The sequence below is a fragment of the Podarcis erhardii genome, assembly GCF_964252035.2.
Source record: "Podarcis erhardii genome assembly, chromosome: 1".
NCBI lineage: Eukaryota > Metazoa > Chordata > Lepidosauria > Squamata > Lacertidae > Podarcis > Podarcis erhardii.
In genome coordinates this window covers 131,898,697-131,914,978 of record NC_138497.1, presented here as the reverse complement: position 1 = coordinate 131,914,978, position 16,282 = coordinate 131,898,697, and the positions used below count along the sequence as shown (strand labels likewise).

General features: G+C 46.6%; 1 pseudogene across 1 annotated transcript; it reads left to right on the top strand.

Moving 5' to 3' along the window:
* The first annotated feature begins 3,618 nt into the window (after positions 1–3,618).
* LOC309351790 (malate dehydrogenase, mitochondrial pseudogene) lies at positions 3,619–4,309 on the top strand (annotated as a pseudogene). Its single transcript has one exon. The product of its transcript is annotated as a malate dehydrogenase, mitochondrial pseudogene (transcript).
* Positions 4,310–16,282: the final 11,973 nt, after the last annotated feature.

The window sequence follows — 16,282 nt, the reverse complement described above, 5'->3', positions numbered from 1 at the left end:
GCACCGCACTCCAGAGTCGCCTTTGACTGGACTTAACCGTTCAGGGCGATAGCAAGACATACCCATCTCATACCCTTTAACGTCACCCCTGATTTCAGAGCCTGTTGTTGAAAAGCAAATGGCGCCTCCGACCCAACCCAGGTCAAGGTACATCGGGTGTAAGGCTGACCAGATTATTTTGGACGGAAACGCCCCAAGCGCTTCTCCCTAGGCGTGGAATTACAACAGCACCAAAAAAACCAAAACAAATATCTAGCAATCTGATACTGTATCATGACACCCAAAACCAGCACTGGCTCTCTCCAGATGTCATGGACTCCTGCTTCCACTAGCCTCCTCCAGAGTATGGACCCCAGCCAGGGATGATGGGGGTTGTAGTTCAAAACATCTGGAGGGCGATGGAATGAGCAAGGCTGCTCTGTTAACCAGCAGGGATCAGGGCTGCCCCTGCTTGACTTCTGCTGACTTTGAACAAATCCTTTCCTTTCTGTCGGCTCCTTCTCAACTCTTCGAGTCGTTACAGGCCGAAAAATTCACTTTGGATTCTTCACCATGCTCTCAATGTCCTATCCCCCCCCTCCCCAAGTCTTCAATTCTCTCGCAAACTTAGTGTGCGCCTTCTCTGCCCACCACAAAAGCTATTCCACCCCCCAGTCTAGACTTTATTTTCTGAAAGGGCCTGATCAGTTTCTTTCACATTCCATTTCCCCCTCTTTTTTATAGCTTTTCATTATGTATCTAGGCTCAGAAACTATTGTCTGATGAATAATTCTTAAATCGAGCAAAAGCTATACATAAAAAAGGGTTTCCTCCATCTTTTTTTTTCTTTTGGCATTATAAATCCTTCAGCGCCATAAAATACTCCCCCCCCCATATCATCCATAATTCAGTCCCATTCTGTCATCTTTCTTTCCCCATTAACTTCTCATGGTTTGATTTGCAGTGGAATGGTTTTATTTTGTTGATGTTTAGGGGTATACATACCAAAACAAGCAACATTGATCTCCTCTGCCTGGCAGTTTACATTTTATGTCCTTTCTAGGACTACAAAAGTAACACATCCAGTATTATTTTCAGGGGTTTTTTGACGTTTCTGTCCGATTACTTTCTTTCTTCACTTGATCCATCTGAAAGAAAATGTTTCCTCTGGTTTCAGTCCTGATGGGAAATTCTCTCGATATTATTTTGCTTTGGTGCATGTCGGAATTACTGTTTTATAGCTTCAATTTCTTGTGTGAAGTTGTCAGAGTGAGAGAGTGAGATCCTTTATTTTCCAGCAATGAATAATACATCCCAGAAGCTTGAATCAAACATGTGTGGCCAAACGGACTTGGATTCAGCTGCAAATAAAACATTTTAAATATGTTGTAAAGTCCAATGTGCAAATGCGGCACTAGATGGCGACAGTGAGCTATGCCACATTTGATGTATTCTTCAAAACTTTTTTTAAAAAAGCATTTTCATAGCGTTTTTTTATATGTGTGTAGATTCCACCCTGGATAGGCTCCTATGAATCACAGACCACTGACACACTACCAACCTGACTGAATTTAGACTACAGAACTCAGTTAATCTATTGAGTGACTGACAGCACAATCCTACCCACCGATGTTGATATGGGGTGAGTAGGGGGAGTTGGCTACCCCTGAAACAAGGTGTTTGGAGGCAGGGTACCAGAAGCCTAGAATCCACTGGATTCTGAGCCCTGTGGATCCCTCAGGGGCCTTAGCTTTCCCTAGCCTAATTTCAGCACTCTGCCCACCACACCACTCCTCAATCTACCACCAGCTAGGAAGTACTCTACTAGGCATATGCAAACCTGGCCCTACAGATGTTTTGGACTACAACTCCCATCACCCCTGACAATTGGTCCTGTTAGCTAGGGTTGATGGGAGTTGTAGTCCCAAAACATCTGGAGGGCCGAGTTTGCCTAATCCTGTTCTCTACGGTTTTCCGGCACACTGAATTTGGTAATTGAAATGGGACCCTGTACAGTGGTACCTCAGGTTACATACACTTCATGTTGCATACGCTTCAGGTTACAGACTCTGCTAACCCAGAAGTCGTGCTTTGGTTTAAGAACTTTGCTTCAGGATGAGAACAGAAATCGTGCTCCAGCAGCAGGAGGCCCCATTAGCTAAAGTGGTGCTTCAGGTTAAGAACAGTTTCAGATTAAGTACGGACCTCCGGAACGAATTAGGTACTTAACCCGAGGTACCACTGTATTTGGTAATTTTATTTTCTCATCATCACAGCCTGGGGGTTAATGGCTTTATTTTGTTTTTTAATGGACAAATTGTTTTTATTAAATGTATTTTTCTTTCCTATTAAGCTGGTTGCACATATCCTTTAAAAACAAATAAATTCAGTTGGAAGCCATCCCCAAATACTACTAAATCGTTTTTTTCTTTTCTTTTTTCACTGTTTGCAGTTGTAAATTGCAGGCATTGACTGTGATGCATCTAATTCAGCCTAGCAACTCCCTGTCCGTATTCGTGGAGATGACCTTGCCAAAATTTGAGCAGAAACTATGAGCGTATCGTTTGTGCAGCCAGTGAAGTGCCGCGCCTCATGAACCAGTAGCTCAGTGGTTTTCAATCTGTGTTTACATTTCCCTGGGCTGAACAGTTATCAGAAGTCTTTGCAATGGATTTTTTAAATAAAAAAAACCCACGAGATTTTGAACGGCAGTCCCTTGCCATCTAACAAACTGGGGAGCAAGCCTATCCTCCCTGCGTCCCCTGATCAGAGTGTCAGGGCCAGCTTCACAGCTCTGTGACACACAGTGGCCAGGATGGAAGTGGGAGGCAGGCAGATTGAGGCAGGAGCTGACTCAGCAATCAAGATTGGATCCTGAGCTGGCTCAGCTACTCCCTTCCTTGCCCCAGTAAACTCTGCTGCGTGTTTGGTGGGTGGAGGAGGAGCTGTCACAGAGTGAGTGTGCTGGTCCCGAGGGTCAACTGTGTGGCAAGGTCTGAGTCCAGTCCGAGGTTGAGGGTGCGGTATGGAGGCTGTCCGTCAAAGCTGAAGCGGGGTCCAAGGCAGGGAGTCAGGTGAGGTCAGGAGCTCCGGCAGAAAAGCAGGATGGTGCAGGCAGGAACAGGCTACCAACAACGTTGCTCCCGCATCCTAGGACTGGAGCTAGCTGGCTTTTATCTGCCCCGAGGCATAGGGCGGCCCCGGTCCACAGGTGACTCGCCTCTCCTGGCCTGGAGGTGCGCACTCCTCCTGCAGGAACTTAGTTCCCTCCGCCTCTCTGCCCTGAGCCTCTGCAGCGCAGGAGAGGCTGAAGGGTTACTGGACCAAGAGGCAACCTCAGCTTCCCCTGACAGGGCTGAGAGTGGAGCACCTGCAGGCAACGGGTCCTCCATCACCTCAGGAGCCAGAGCAGACTCAGCTGGTGCCTGCACCTGAGGATCCAGCACAGGTGAGGACCCTTCAGGCTCAAGCCCCAGCCCTGGCTCAGCTGGTTCTGGAGGCGGGGACTCCTGTGCAGGCTGGGATTCCTCAGGTTCAGCCTCCGAGTCCGAATCCCAAGCCATCACAGTGAGCCGGCCAGCCAGCGAATCATGCAGTTGAAGTTGGAGCTAACTCTTCATTCAGAGACAACAACAATGAAGTTTCGAGGTGCCCTCGCTGCCTGGAGGTCGTTCCCGAAGGAGAAAGAAGCCGCCGACTCTTCCCATGCCGTTCGCAGCATACGAGCATGTTCTCCCACCTTACCCGGCCCGCCTCCGCCGCGCTCCGCAGAGGGTTCGCCACCTCCTCCCAGAACAATGCTAAGGTGGCCGTGCTTGGTGCTTCTGGTGGGATTGGCCAACCTCTCTCTCTCCTACTGAAGAACAGCCCCTTAATCAGTCGCCTCAACCTCTATGATATTGCCCACACTCCTGGTGTAGCAGTTGACCTCAGCCACATCAAAACGAGAGCTGAAGTGAAAGGTTTCCTAGGACCTGAGCAGTTGCCAGAGTCTCTGAAGGGCTGCGAAGTTGTTGTTATTCCAGCCGGTGTTCCTAGAAAGCCGGGCATGACCCGTGATGACCTTTTCAACACGAATGCCACCATTGTTGCTAACCTGGCAGCTGCTTGTGCCCAGCACTGCCCTGAAGCCATGATCTGTGTGATTGCAAATCCGGTCAATTCTACTATCCCAATTACTTCTGAGGTCTTTAAGAAGCATGGGGTATACAACCCCAACAAATTTTTTGGCGTCACAACACTGGACATTGTCTGAGCAAACACTTTTGTGGCTGAACTCTTCATTCGCAAAAACGGTATCTCCACAGACTTGGCGGAGTTTCAGGCCTAATGACCACAACAGTTTGTTCCCTGTAGGTCTTATTCAATGAAATCGTTTGCTGAGACCAAAGGTCCCTGCCTCCCCACAGCCATCTGTCTCCTCCTCTCCAGGGCTTCTTCCAAGCAAGCAGAGACGGCGCCTGTGTGCAGGCTGCCTATGCTCTACCTGTTTCATGCCTCTCCTAGTCCTGGGAGTCAGGTGAGAAGGAAAGCTTGTCACAGCAAGACGAGGAGATAACCATGACTCTTCACCAGCCTGAATCATCTCTGCTTCTTGGCCTCCCTCCTCCCACTCGCCCAGTGCTGTTTTTCGAGAAAAATAGGTGCCAAAATTCACCATGAACGCCTCCCTCGTTCTCTTATAATGGCAATGGTGCCCACCTGAGAGGTGCCAGAACTGAGTTCCGACTTTTCTGCTTTCTCCTGCTTCAGGTTCTGTCTCTGATTTTGCACTTTTCTCTGCCAGACTCTCCCAGCTCACTAAGCCTTGTTACATCTTCAGCTCTTGACATCTCTTTTTCCCTGTCTTTTCCCTGTGATTGGTGGGCTCTGCATTGCTCCCGGACAGGAAGAAGGAAGTCAAATGACACTGAGGGTTGGTTCAGAGAAAGAGTTCTTTATTTCTGCTCTCCGGAACAGCAGAAAGGCACCTGTGTGGTGTGTCCACAGCAAGTCCAAAGAAATGAGAGATTTGTTGTTGTTTAGTCGTTTAGTCGTGTCTGACTCTTGGTGACCCCATGGACCAGAGTACGCCAGGCACTCCTGTCTTCCACTGAGAGATTACATGCAGTATATATATCCTCCAGGCACCCTCTCCCCTCCTTCCCCAGCCACATCAGCTTGTACATGCAGGTTGACATCACAGATGTTCCTGCTCCGGCACTCTTAACCATAAAAGGATATTCCTTCCTGTACTTCTGACCATAAAAGGATCTTCCTGTTCCTACTCTTATCTTGGAGCAATAGGTCATCATCTCCAAGAACACCCTCTGGCTTTGTTCCCAGACTAGGTCTGTGCGTCTTTTGTGGTCAGGATATAAGATAAGGCAAAGATGTGTCTTCCCTGTTCTACTGGTACAGTCAAGGCCATCCTTGCCGTCACAAAGTGATAAAGGAGAGGGCTCTGAGCACTTGTTTATAAAGCTGGGTTTCGGCTCAAGAGCTCAAGTTAAAGCATTTTAGCTAAGGAAAAATAGGGATTTTGGTGCAGTTTCAAACTCATTATTGCCTCACCACCGCTCCCCGGGCTCCAAGCTGCCTGGGAGGGTAATGGAGCTCAGCAGGGCTGGGCAGAGGGAGATCTCGACCCAGTCCATTCCCAGCCCCATGCAAATAGGTTTTGGATTGCTCTGCTTGTTTTATTAATCAATCACCAGGCTGCCCAATCAATCACAGTAGTCTGCGGCAACGAAATCAAATGTTTCCACTATAATAAAAATGAATTTCTTAAATCAAAATTATGTTTTGTCTTTACAAACCTCAGGTGCCCCTTTGAGATGCTGAAGGAGGTAGAATATTTCTGACTAGTTAACAAACAAAATTGATCATTCATAGTCAGAAGGTAAGGCCAACCATCATATTTTCTTCCCACTTTCCTAGTTTAGTATAATATGCCAGAACTAAATTGCCTCAAAAAATAAACACGTCTACCCTTAATTTGCACCCTCATCAGTTAAAATGGGCTGCCACTAATTAATCAACTTGAGCTTTCGTTGATCAATCTGTCCATTAAACCAATTAACACTCTCAGCCCAGGAAATACTTACAGAGATGGAGTTGTGGCAAAGCTGTAAGGAGGAGATAAGGAAATAGAAAAAGCCAGCCGGCGAAATATCTTTATTACTTTCTCAAAGAGTTGCCTGTGTTCATTTTTCATATTTGGTAGCATTTCCTGTCTTTGGTTGTGCTTTTTTGTTAGCTCCGAATTCCATCCAAGTACAGACTTCCTTTGCCTCCCTGTGGCAGGATTTGTTTTCCCGGTGGAATATTGCTGACAGTGTAAACACCACCGTGGAGAAGTCACACCTATCTCAGTCCATCTGGACTCTTTTCATCCTTCCTCTTCTGATTCTGCTGCTTCTGATTCCACCACCAACATCAAAACGAGGTTGCTTTTCCTCCGTGCCAGAGTGATGTATGTCACAATGTCTCACTAGAATCTCCCAATATGCAGGGAGCTCTGGAAAGAGAATATACATTTCCCTCACTTTATCTCATTACTTTTTAGGAAATTGCTTCCCCCTCAATTATCTTGACAGATTTTATTTTGATAGCTCTAACTTGCAGCAAAAGGTTCACTAGCAAGTAGGGAGTATCTCAAGTCTTTCACATCCAAATTTTCCCTTTTCGTTCATTTGCATATGCTAAATTGCATGTATAGTTGTCTCAGGGCGAACTTAAGAATCACAGGATCATGTATTCATAGAATTTTAAGTTGAAGGGACCCCTAGAGTCATCTGGTCTTAACCCCTTACGATGCAGGAATCTGAATCCATGACAGATGGCTATCCAACTTCTGTTTAAAAACCTCCAAGGAAGGAGAGTCCACCAGCTTCTGAGGGAGTCCGTTCCACAACTCTTATCATCAGAAATTTCTTCCTGATGTTCAGCCAGAATCTCCTTTCTTGTAACTTGAATGCACTGGTTCAGGTCCTAACTTCCCAAGCAGGAGAAAACAAGCTTCCTCCATCCTCTATGTGACAGCCCTTCAGATATTTGAAGATAGCTATCATATCTCCTCTCAGTCTCCTCTTTTCCAGGCTAAACCTTCAACCGTTCCTCCTTAAGGCTTGGTTTCCAGACCCTTGATCATCTTGGTTGCCTCCTCTGCCCACCTCCCAGCTTGTCAACATCATTATTAAACTGTGGCACCCAGAACTGGACACAGTATTCCAGATGTGCGTGTTCCTGTGGTCTGGCAATGTGAGAAAGTGCATAAATACTGGAGACAGCCTCTTTTTGAAAACAAAGAACAGGCCGTCCCTTGTCTGTTCTTCCCTCTGACAGTTGACAGGATGGCGGTTAGAAGTGGATAGAAGATGGAGTCACCTTCGTCCCTCACTGATGTCAATGGTAGTTCTGGTTTCCTTTCATTCATTCGCCTGGGGCACTCGAAGGTGGGAGGATGAACAGTGTGCTACAGTATTCCTCCTGGGATGTACTGAAACTGTGTAGAAACTGGGTTTGTACTGAGATTGTACTGACACACTGCCCAGTGGTGTTCACAGTGTTGGGATACTGCCAGGGAGATAAAGCCCGTCATGGCCCCCACGTCGCCTCCGGACGATCCATCGACATCCCGTAGATACAGTATCAGCAATTAGCGACACAAGCTCCAGAAAATAGCTTGCCACATTCCAGAGCTGATGCACGCTCTTATCAGCAGAATTCGCACAGCGAAAGATGCACACAGGAGAGCATTATTTAGAAGTTTATTCAGCGTTGGTCAGAACAAAGGAAAAAACATGACTGCCTGCTTGCGTGTTCAGGCACAGAGAGAGAAACGAAAACAAAGACACAACAGAAACATCCTGTGAACAGGAAATATGCAGACACAAAGCCTACTCCCTTTTAAGGTGGAACGGAAATATCCTAACACAGAGAAAGGGGGAGGATGTTAGTTTCTGTTTGCCACTGTGCAGTGCTTTGGAGTCACAAGACTCTGTTTACATTCCAGAGACATTCTAGGTTGTTGGAAGTCTCACGGAAGACAGGAGACAGATGTGACGTTAATGGTTTCCTGTTCCTTCATTTTCCCAGTTGCTCTCTGCTCTCACAGAGAGAGGGTGTATTTCTTTTCTGTCTGTGTAGCTAGAAAATAAAGCATAGCGATGTAGCCATAAATCTCATCACTTCTGCTGCTTTGATTCTCTATGTAATGGGAACTTGCCTGGAGGCCTCATCAGAGGCTCAGGTCGTTAATTATCGTCAGAGGCGATTCCGGATGAGCTTTATCAGCTCGGTCATTACGGAGATTCTGACACTCTTCTCTTTCAGATCAGTTCTAGGGGCAGATGAAGAGTTATAGCATCTGGAACAGGTGGGCAAGGCACCTCCTGCCATATTGTTCTTCCCTCAGACATCTTGACTAGATGACAGGAGGAAGCACTTGGTGGTTTTAACCATCCTCCCTCAGCAGTTCCTAAGTATGTGTCCAACGCTCTGTCCTCTGGACATGGAAGAAGTATCACTTCTTTTCTCGCCATCATTTTGCCACAGGTGAGAAGTCAAGGCACTGCTCCGTTTAAAAAGCAACCATTCTCCTCTGCAGTGGGTTTATCTTCTGTGTGTGCTTGTCAGTTCTTTGTACCATCCTGGTCAAAAGGTCCATCTTTTCCTTCCTTCCTTTCTCCCCTGGGACAATTGATCACACTGTGCAATGCAGGAAACAAACACTTTCAGGGGAATTGTACACTTGATTCTGCAGAACCTGATTTTGCAGTTTGGGGAATACGTGCAAAATGTCTTCTGAAATACTGTGGGCCTCTCCTTTTAGTTGATGCATGTAATATATTCAATAAAGAATATTTGTTCTTCTTTCTTATTCTGTTTCTCATAAACTAAAATAAGGAAAATAATAAGTTTCAGCAGTTTCAAGCCATCATACTGGAAGTATGTAAGAATCCAAAAAGCTTTGCTTCTTTTATGGTCAAAGAGCATGTCTTTGTGTGATGTGCTCTAGCCTTGGACTCAGAGTCGTAAATAATAGCTGGAATGTATTTGATGATGAAGTCTCTCCCGCCTCCCCCCGCCTCCAACAGGGCAGAGATGAGGTGGTTTCAAAATCCCTTTCATGTCTATCCAGTTAGAGATCACATACTAGAAAATAACAGCAAACCTATAAATAATCTGACATTTTCCAAACTCTTTACCTTACTTAGAGATAGGACGAATGGATATTTTCATGGTTCACGTTTCACTTTATCAAGATGTGGCTAGACACCCACAGATGGAATTGTAGATGTAAATGAATTTGTTTGCAACATCTTTGCAATTAAGCATGCAAGGAGTTCTTATCGTGGGACCAATTAGTACTTATGCTCCTAACTCTTCTCCCATGTACACCTCTTCCCTGAGCATATTAAGGGCCAGAATTTGGAGCACTTGTCCAGATGTGCTTGCGAGAAGCAACTTTCAAAATCAAAAGTATAGTGGCTTAGAAGAGTTCAAAAACCCCACTTTGGAAACTGAAGACTATGTTCTCATTAGCAGAGCAAATCAAAACGTGTCAGCATCTGCTGTCTCCCCCCTCCCCATCTGTTTCGCATGATTTCTCAAACACTGTATTGTTGTGACATGAAGACGAAGGCTGAAGGAGCGTGCGAAAGAGTAAAGGCTCCAGGAGGGGGTTGCGGTGCCAACCTTCGCCAGCCATGGCTCTCCGAAGCTTCAAGCCTGCTCTCTGATGCGTAAGCAGCTTCTACAGTGGGGAGCTTTTGACAGGGAAAGACTGGCTGGTGACAAATCCCCATGTGCATTTTGAGATGGCACAACTGAATGAGGGGGCCGTACCCCCCCGAGCACTCCTGGGAATTGTGGTTCCTTAAGGATCTGGACCATAAAGAAGGCTGATCACCGAAGAATTGATGCTTTTGAATTCTGGTGCTGGAGGAGACTCTTGAGAGTCCCATGGACTGCTAGAATATCAAACCTATCCATTCTGAAGGAAATCGGCCCTGAGTGCTCACTGGAAGGACAGATCCTGAAGCTGAGGCTCCAATACTTTGGCAACCTCATGAGAAGAGAAGACTTCCTGGAAAAGACCCTGACGTTGGGAAAGATGGAGGGCGCAAGGAGAAGGGGAAAACAGAGGACGAGATGGTTGGACAGTGTTCTCAAAGCTACCAGCATGAGTTTGACCAAACTGTGGGAGGCAGTGGAAGACAGGAGTGCCTGGCGTGCTCTGGTCCATGGCGTCACGAAGAGTCGGACACGACTAAACGACTAAACAACAACAAAGGATCTGGGAACTATAGCTCTGAGGGACATAAACCACAGTTCCTAGGATTCTTAGAGTGGGGAGGCATGGACTTTAAATGTGACTGTGGTGTGTTGTTGTCATCTTTGGCAATCACTCGTAGCCGAGTAAGATTGTCTTCCATAAACACGGTTTTAACAATGAATCCGTAAGTGACTGTGGAGGCCAATTCTGAATCCACACGTCCTTCCACAGTGGGGACATGGGTTTCCGGGCGGGAGTTGATCATGGTGAAGGTTTGCCAAGCGTGCCTTCCTCTTAGAACGTTTCTCCTTTGCGTACTGAGTTCGAGTGTCTTCAAAGCCCATGGCGCCTTTGGTAAAGACTGTTCTCCAACTGGAGCGCTCTCAGGCAAGTGTTTCCCAATTGCTGGTGTTCATACTACATTTTTAAAGATTTCCTTGAGACGGTCTTTAAACCTCTTTTGTTGACCACCAGCATTACACTTTCCATTTTTAAGTTCTGAATAGAGCAGTTGCTTTGGAAGACGATAATCAGGCATCCGTGCAACATGACAAAGTTGATGTTGAAGAATCATTGCTTCAACACTGGTGATCTTTGCTTCATCCAGTACACTGATATTAGTTCCCCTGTCTTCCCAAGTGATGTGTAAATTTTTTGGGTGTGTACACAGTGCACACTGTGTGCGGTGCGTACACAGCCTTCAGCATGGGAAATTATTTCCCAACAATAATTCCTTATGTGCATTTTGAGGTGTCAGTTTTTTGAGGGGTCCATGTCACTTGAGAACCTCCTTTGGGTGGATAAGACCCCAGGTTCATTCATCTCCACCTAAAAAGGTCTTCTTGGGCAACAGGAAAGACCTTCCTTTGCCCGAGATCACAGAGAGCTGTTGCCAGTAATTACAGGAAGTCCTGAAGGGTTGCTGGGCAGACTCGGTGGAAAGCAGGTTCATAGGCTCTCCTGAACCCCCGGATCAGTTCCTTTCTACAAAGTCCTGTTTGCCCTGCCTCCTCAGTACAGAGAGGAGCACAGGCTGCAACCCCTAAACCTCGCCGATAATTACACTAATTGCCTCCATGAGTGGGGACAGGAAGGCAGAACAGAGAGTCCCCCGACCAACCTCTTTATCTCTGGACTCTCCAATTAGTAATCAGAGTCGGGATTTCAGTGAAACCTGTAATCAAGTTATCCAAGCCAATCCAAGTGCTCACGTCGCCAAATGAGAAATTATTGAACTCTTCTGACATACTCAGTAGTTGTTAGCGACACTCGTGCAATTTGTTGAGCACTTTCGGGGGGGGGGGGTATTACGTTTTGTACTTGCCTCTTGCTGCTGTGAAGAGACAAGTCAGAATTAGTCTGCTCATGTCATGATCACAGCGCCCAGCCACAATCGCAACGGCGGTCAGAAGTCTCTGGCTAGGATCTGTCCAGGGTTCTGGACCATAGGACAGGGGTCAGCAAACTTTTTCAGCAGGGGGCTGGTCCACTGTACCTCAGACCTTGTGGGGGGCTGGACTATTTTTTTTTGGGGGGGGGGAACGAACCAATTCCTATGCCCCACAAATAACCCAGAGATGCATTTTAAATAAAAGCACACATTCTACTCATGTAAAAACATGCTGATTCCCGGACTGTCCGCAGGCCGAATTTAGAAGGCAATTGGGCTGGATCCGGCCCCTGGGCCGTAGTTTGCCTACCAATGCCATAGGAGGTCTGATCAGCTTCAGGCCAGAGGGTTGGTCTTTTAAGTTAAGTTCTCCACAAGGAGGCAGAGTCCATGAGGGGTGGTCTGATGTCAGAGACTCTAAAAGACTCTGTTTGTTTTTAACATTGGTTAGAGAAAGTTGCCCACTTTGGGTGGTATTGTGGCTCTAGACGTGCCTTGCTGTGAGATCATCATCATCATCAACAACAACAACATTTGCTATGGGTAACTGATAACAACAACAACAACAACAACATTATGTGTACCCCACCCACCTGACTATGAGTAGGTTGCCCCAGCCATTCTGGATGGCTTCCAGTATATACAAAAACATAATAAAACATTAAACATTAAACATAAAAAACTGCCTTCAGGCGTCTTCTAAAGGTTGCATAGTTACTTATCTCCTTGATATCTGATGGGAGGGCGTTCCACCACCGAGAAGCCCCTCTGTCTGGTTCCCTGTAACTTTACTTCTCACAGTGATGGAACCGCCAGAAGGCCCTCGGAGCTGGACCTCAGTATCCGGGCTGGACGATGGGGATGGAGACACTCCTTCAGGTATACTGGACCGAGGCCGTTTAGGGCTTTAAAGGTCAGTGCCAACACTTTGAATTGTGCTCGGAGATCTTCTGGCAGATCTAGAAGATGCTAGACTATAAATGCTTTTAAATAAAAAAGGAAATAATATATGCAGACTTACTAAATGATAAGTACCCCTTCAGCTAGATGTTTGAATAGGTCCCATCTTCAACAGAAGAGTTGTGTGCAAATGTTACAGCCTACACAACGGGGTTACTGCATCAATTGATAATGATTGTGTGCTGGTCCCGAGGGTCAACTGTGTGGCAAGGTCTGAGTTCAGTCTGAGGTCGAGGGTCCAGTATGGAGGCTGTCCATCAAAGGTGAGGCAGGGTCCAAGGCAGGGAGTCAGGCAAGGTCAGGAACTCTGGCAGAAGAGCAGGACAGGGTTCAGGCAGGAACAGGCTACCAACAATGTTGCTCCCGCAACCTGGGACTGGGGCTGGCTGGCTTTTATCTGCCCCGAGGCATAGGGCGGCCCTGGTCCACAGGTGGCTCGCCTCTCCTGGCCTGGAGGTGAGCACTCTTCCTGCGGGAACTTAGTTCCCTCCGCCTCTCTGCCCTGAGCCTCTGCAGCTCAGGAGAGGCTGGAGGGTTACCAGACCCAGAGGCAACCTCACCTACCCCTGATGGGGCTGAGAGTGGAGCACCTGCAGGCAATGGGTCCTCCCTCACCTCCGGAGCCAGAGCAGACTCAGCTGATGCCTGCACCTGAGGATCCAGCACAGGTGAGCACCCTTCAGGCTCATGCCCCAGCCCCAGCTCAGCTGGTTCTGGAGGCGGGGAATCCTGTGCAGGCTGGGATCCCTCAGGTTCAGCATCCGAGTCCAAATCCCAGGCCATCACAGATTGCATGTCTTTCTAAGCGGCTCCTTTGCACTGTCCTCCATTAGATGCAAACCTAGTTTCCGTCAATGGTATTGGCTAGAACTAAGCAGAAATCAGCCAAGAGGGAACTGAGGCTTGTCTCCAACATTGTACATGGACAGAGGCAAGTAACCTAGTATAAACGATGCAAAGACATAATGGGTGCGCGATCCAGTGACAGGTGCAATTAAAGCCTCAATGAATCAATGGAATGAAAGCCAACCGTGAAATGTTTGAGTCCCGTGGACTTCAGGGGAATTTAGGACTGGCTTACACTTTAAGCAGCAGCTATGTTTGCTGCCTGCGAACACCATAAAGGGCAGATTACTGTATCTAAGTATACTTGCCTGAGAAGCACAGCTTGCTGGTCAGTGTCTACCACATGCCTCTGAATAGTTGGCAATGCGTACCTCTCCTTTTTTAAGGGATGCGGGTGGCGCTGTGGGTTAAACCACAGAGCCTAGGACTTGCCGATCAGAAGGTTGGCGGTTCGAATCCTGCGGGGTGAGCTCCCGTTGCTCGGTCCCTGCTCCTGCCAACCTAGCAGTTCGAAAGCACGTCAAAGTGCAAGTAGATAAATAGGTACCGCTCCGGCGGGAAGGTAAACGGCGTTTCCGTGCACTGCTCTGGTTTGCCAGAAGCGGCTTAGTCATGCTGGCCACATGACTCGGAAGCTGTACGCCGGCTCCCTCGGCCAATAAAGCGAGATGAGCACTGCAACCCCAGAGTCGGTCACGACTGGACCTAATGGTCAGGGGTTCCTTTACCTTTACCTTTAATGGCACTGAAAAAAATAGCACAGAAGAAATACGAGCTCACGTTACTACCTGTATCATTGATGAAAATGTAATTGCATGACGAATACAATAAAGGGGTACAAAATAAATATTGTTTACGGAAAGATTAACTGCTGGGAATGTTTGTGTCTAGGATGTAACTTTGTCATCTGCAGCAATTATTATTACGGATTCGATCCTGTATATGCATCCCTGGGAGTAAGTCGGAACAAACCCGATGAGGCTTACTTTTGAGTAGGCATGCCTAGGATTGCACTCTTCAGGCTGCCACTTGATTAAGGACTTTTTGGTTGATTAACCACCTGTCCTTTAACTGATGAATTATTTCATTAAATTCAAATAAATTAGCATATAATCAGAGCCTCAGCAAAGATGCCTTTTTGAGATGCTGATGGAGGCAGAGGAGGAGGAGGATTTGCAATTTGATAAACTACCCACTGCTGGAAGAAAAGTCCATCTTTAATATGTGGTCTAAACCACTAAGCCTTGGGCTTGCCGATCAGAAGGTCGGCGGTTCGAATCCCCGCGATGGGGTGAGCTCCCATTGCTTGGTCCCAGTTCCTGCCAACCTAGCAGTTCAAAAGCATGTCAAAGTGCAAGTAGATAAATAGGTACTGCTCTGGCAGGAAGGTAAACGGCGTTTCCGTGCGCTGCTCTGGTTTCGCCAGAAGTGGCTTAGTCATGCTGGCCACATGACCCGAAAAAAATGTCTGCGGACAAACGCCGGCTTCCTCGGCCAGTAAAGTGAGATGAGCGCTGCAACCCCAGAGTCGTTCACGACTGGACCTAATGGTCATGGGTACCTTTACCTTTTTACTCACTCCCTATTGAAGCAACAGACCAGAAGCAAAGCAGCTTTCAAAAGTGAAGCATCCTTTGCTCCCATTGCTACCAATTTCAATTCATCTTCAGCTAGGAATTCATTAATCTGGGATCGACTTGCTTGGCAACTGAAAACAATGGGGCTTGTTTCTCCGTAGACCTCCATAGGCCTTTCTGAGCTGGAGCTTGAATAAACTACCCAGATGTTCAGAATTTAACGTGTGCTTCCTTTAAGATGAACTCTGTGGGGTTTTTTTATTAAAATAAAACTAAGCTACTTGTGGGGCCATAAAAAGCAGGTTGTAACACAAAGGACCATTTACAACAATTAGGTATGGAAGGATCTTTCTGTTCTGGTTGTCTCAGTTTCTCTTTCTTCCGATCTTTTTTTTAAAAATCCTCATTAAAACTCATCAGCATTCAGTGTGAATTTCTCATTTTTATGTGTTTTGACTCAGGGACACATTTTCCCCTAGTGTAATGCATTTCTGTATGTTGTTTTCAATATGTTCTTTATTATTATACACACTTTCCTCTAGAAAATGTGTTTTAGTAAGCACTGGGTCAGATTCAACTAACCTGTTCTGAAGTCAGCATAATAACTCCTGCTAGCATAATGGGGTTTCCCTCCTCCAAATATCCCCCAAATCTGCTGGGGGGGCAATTGGGGAAACTCCCAGAAGAGCATGCAGAGCGAGGAGAGGGAAGACCTGTCGGTCTGTCAGGCAGAAATTCCTCACAGAAGCATCTCCTTAGCACTATGTTCTAATCCACCCATGGTTTGGATTGGAGAACGTCTTTGCAAAATTCAGGTAAGTGAAAATTTTGAAGGCCGGCTCTGTTTCGGACTTGCATATTGCTTGGGAAAGTGCCGATTTGGTAAACTTGGCTATCAATGCACACTTTATCGAATTTCTTCTTCGTCCCTAAGAGCAATGCTGAGCAGCTTGTGTCTATATCTGGATGAAAGGGGCATGTCTTTGTGCAATTAGATTCCGCTCGTTTTTAAAAGCAAACCAACCTAATTTGCACCTTCCGAAACAATATGCAAAATAAAACCCACCCGCTTCCACAATGCACTTTCCAGCCCAGTAATGTATACTTTAGTCAAACTAATATACAAAAATCTGTTATGGGAGGGGAAATTGCTTTGCAAAAGTGTGCGTCTTAGGGGAAACTGCATGTATATATTGGGACAAAGGTGTACTAATACGCTGATGAATTTTCATGAGGACTTTTTAAAACACACACACAACTGGATGTGCA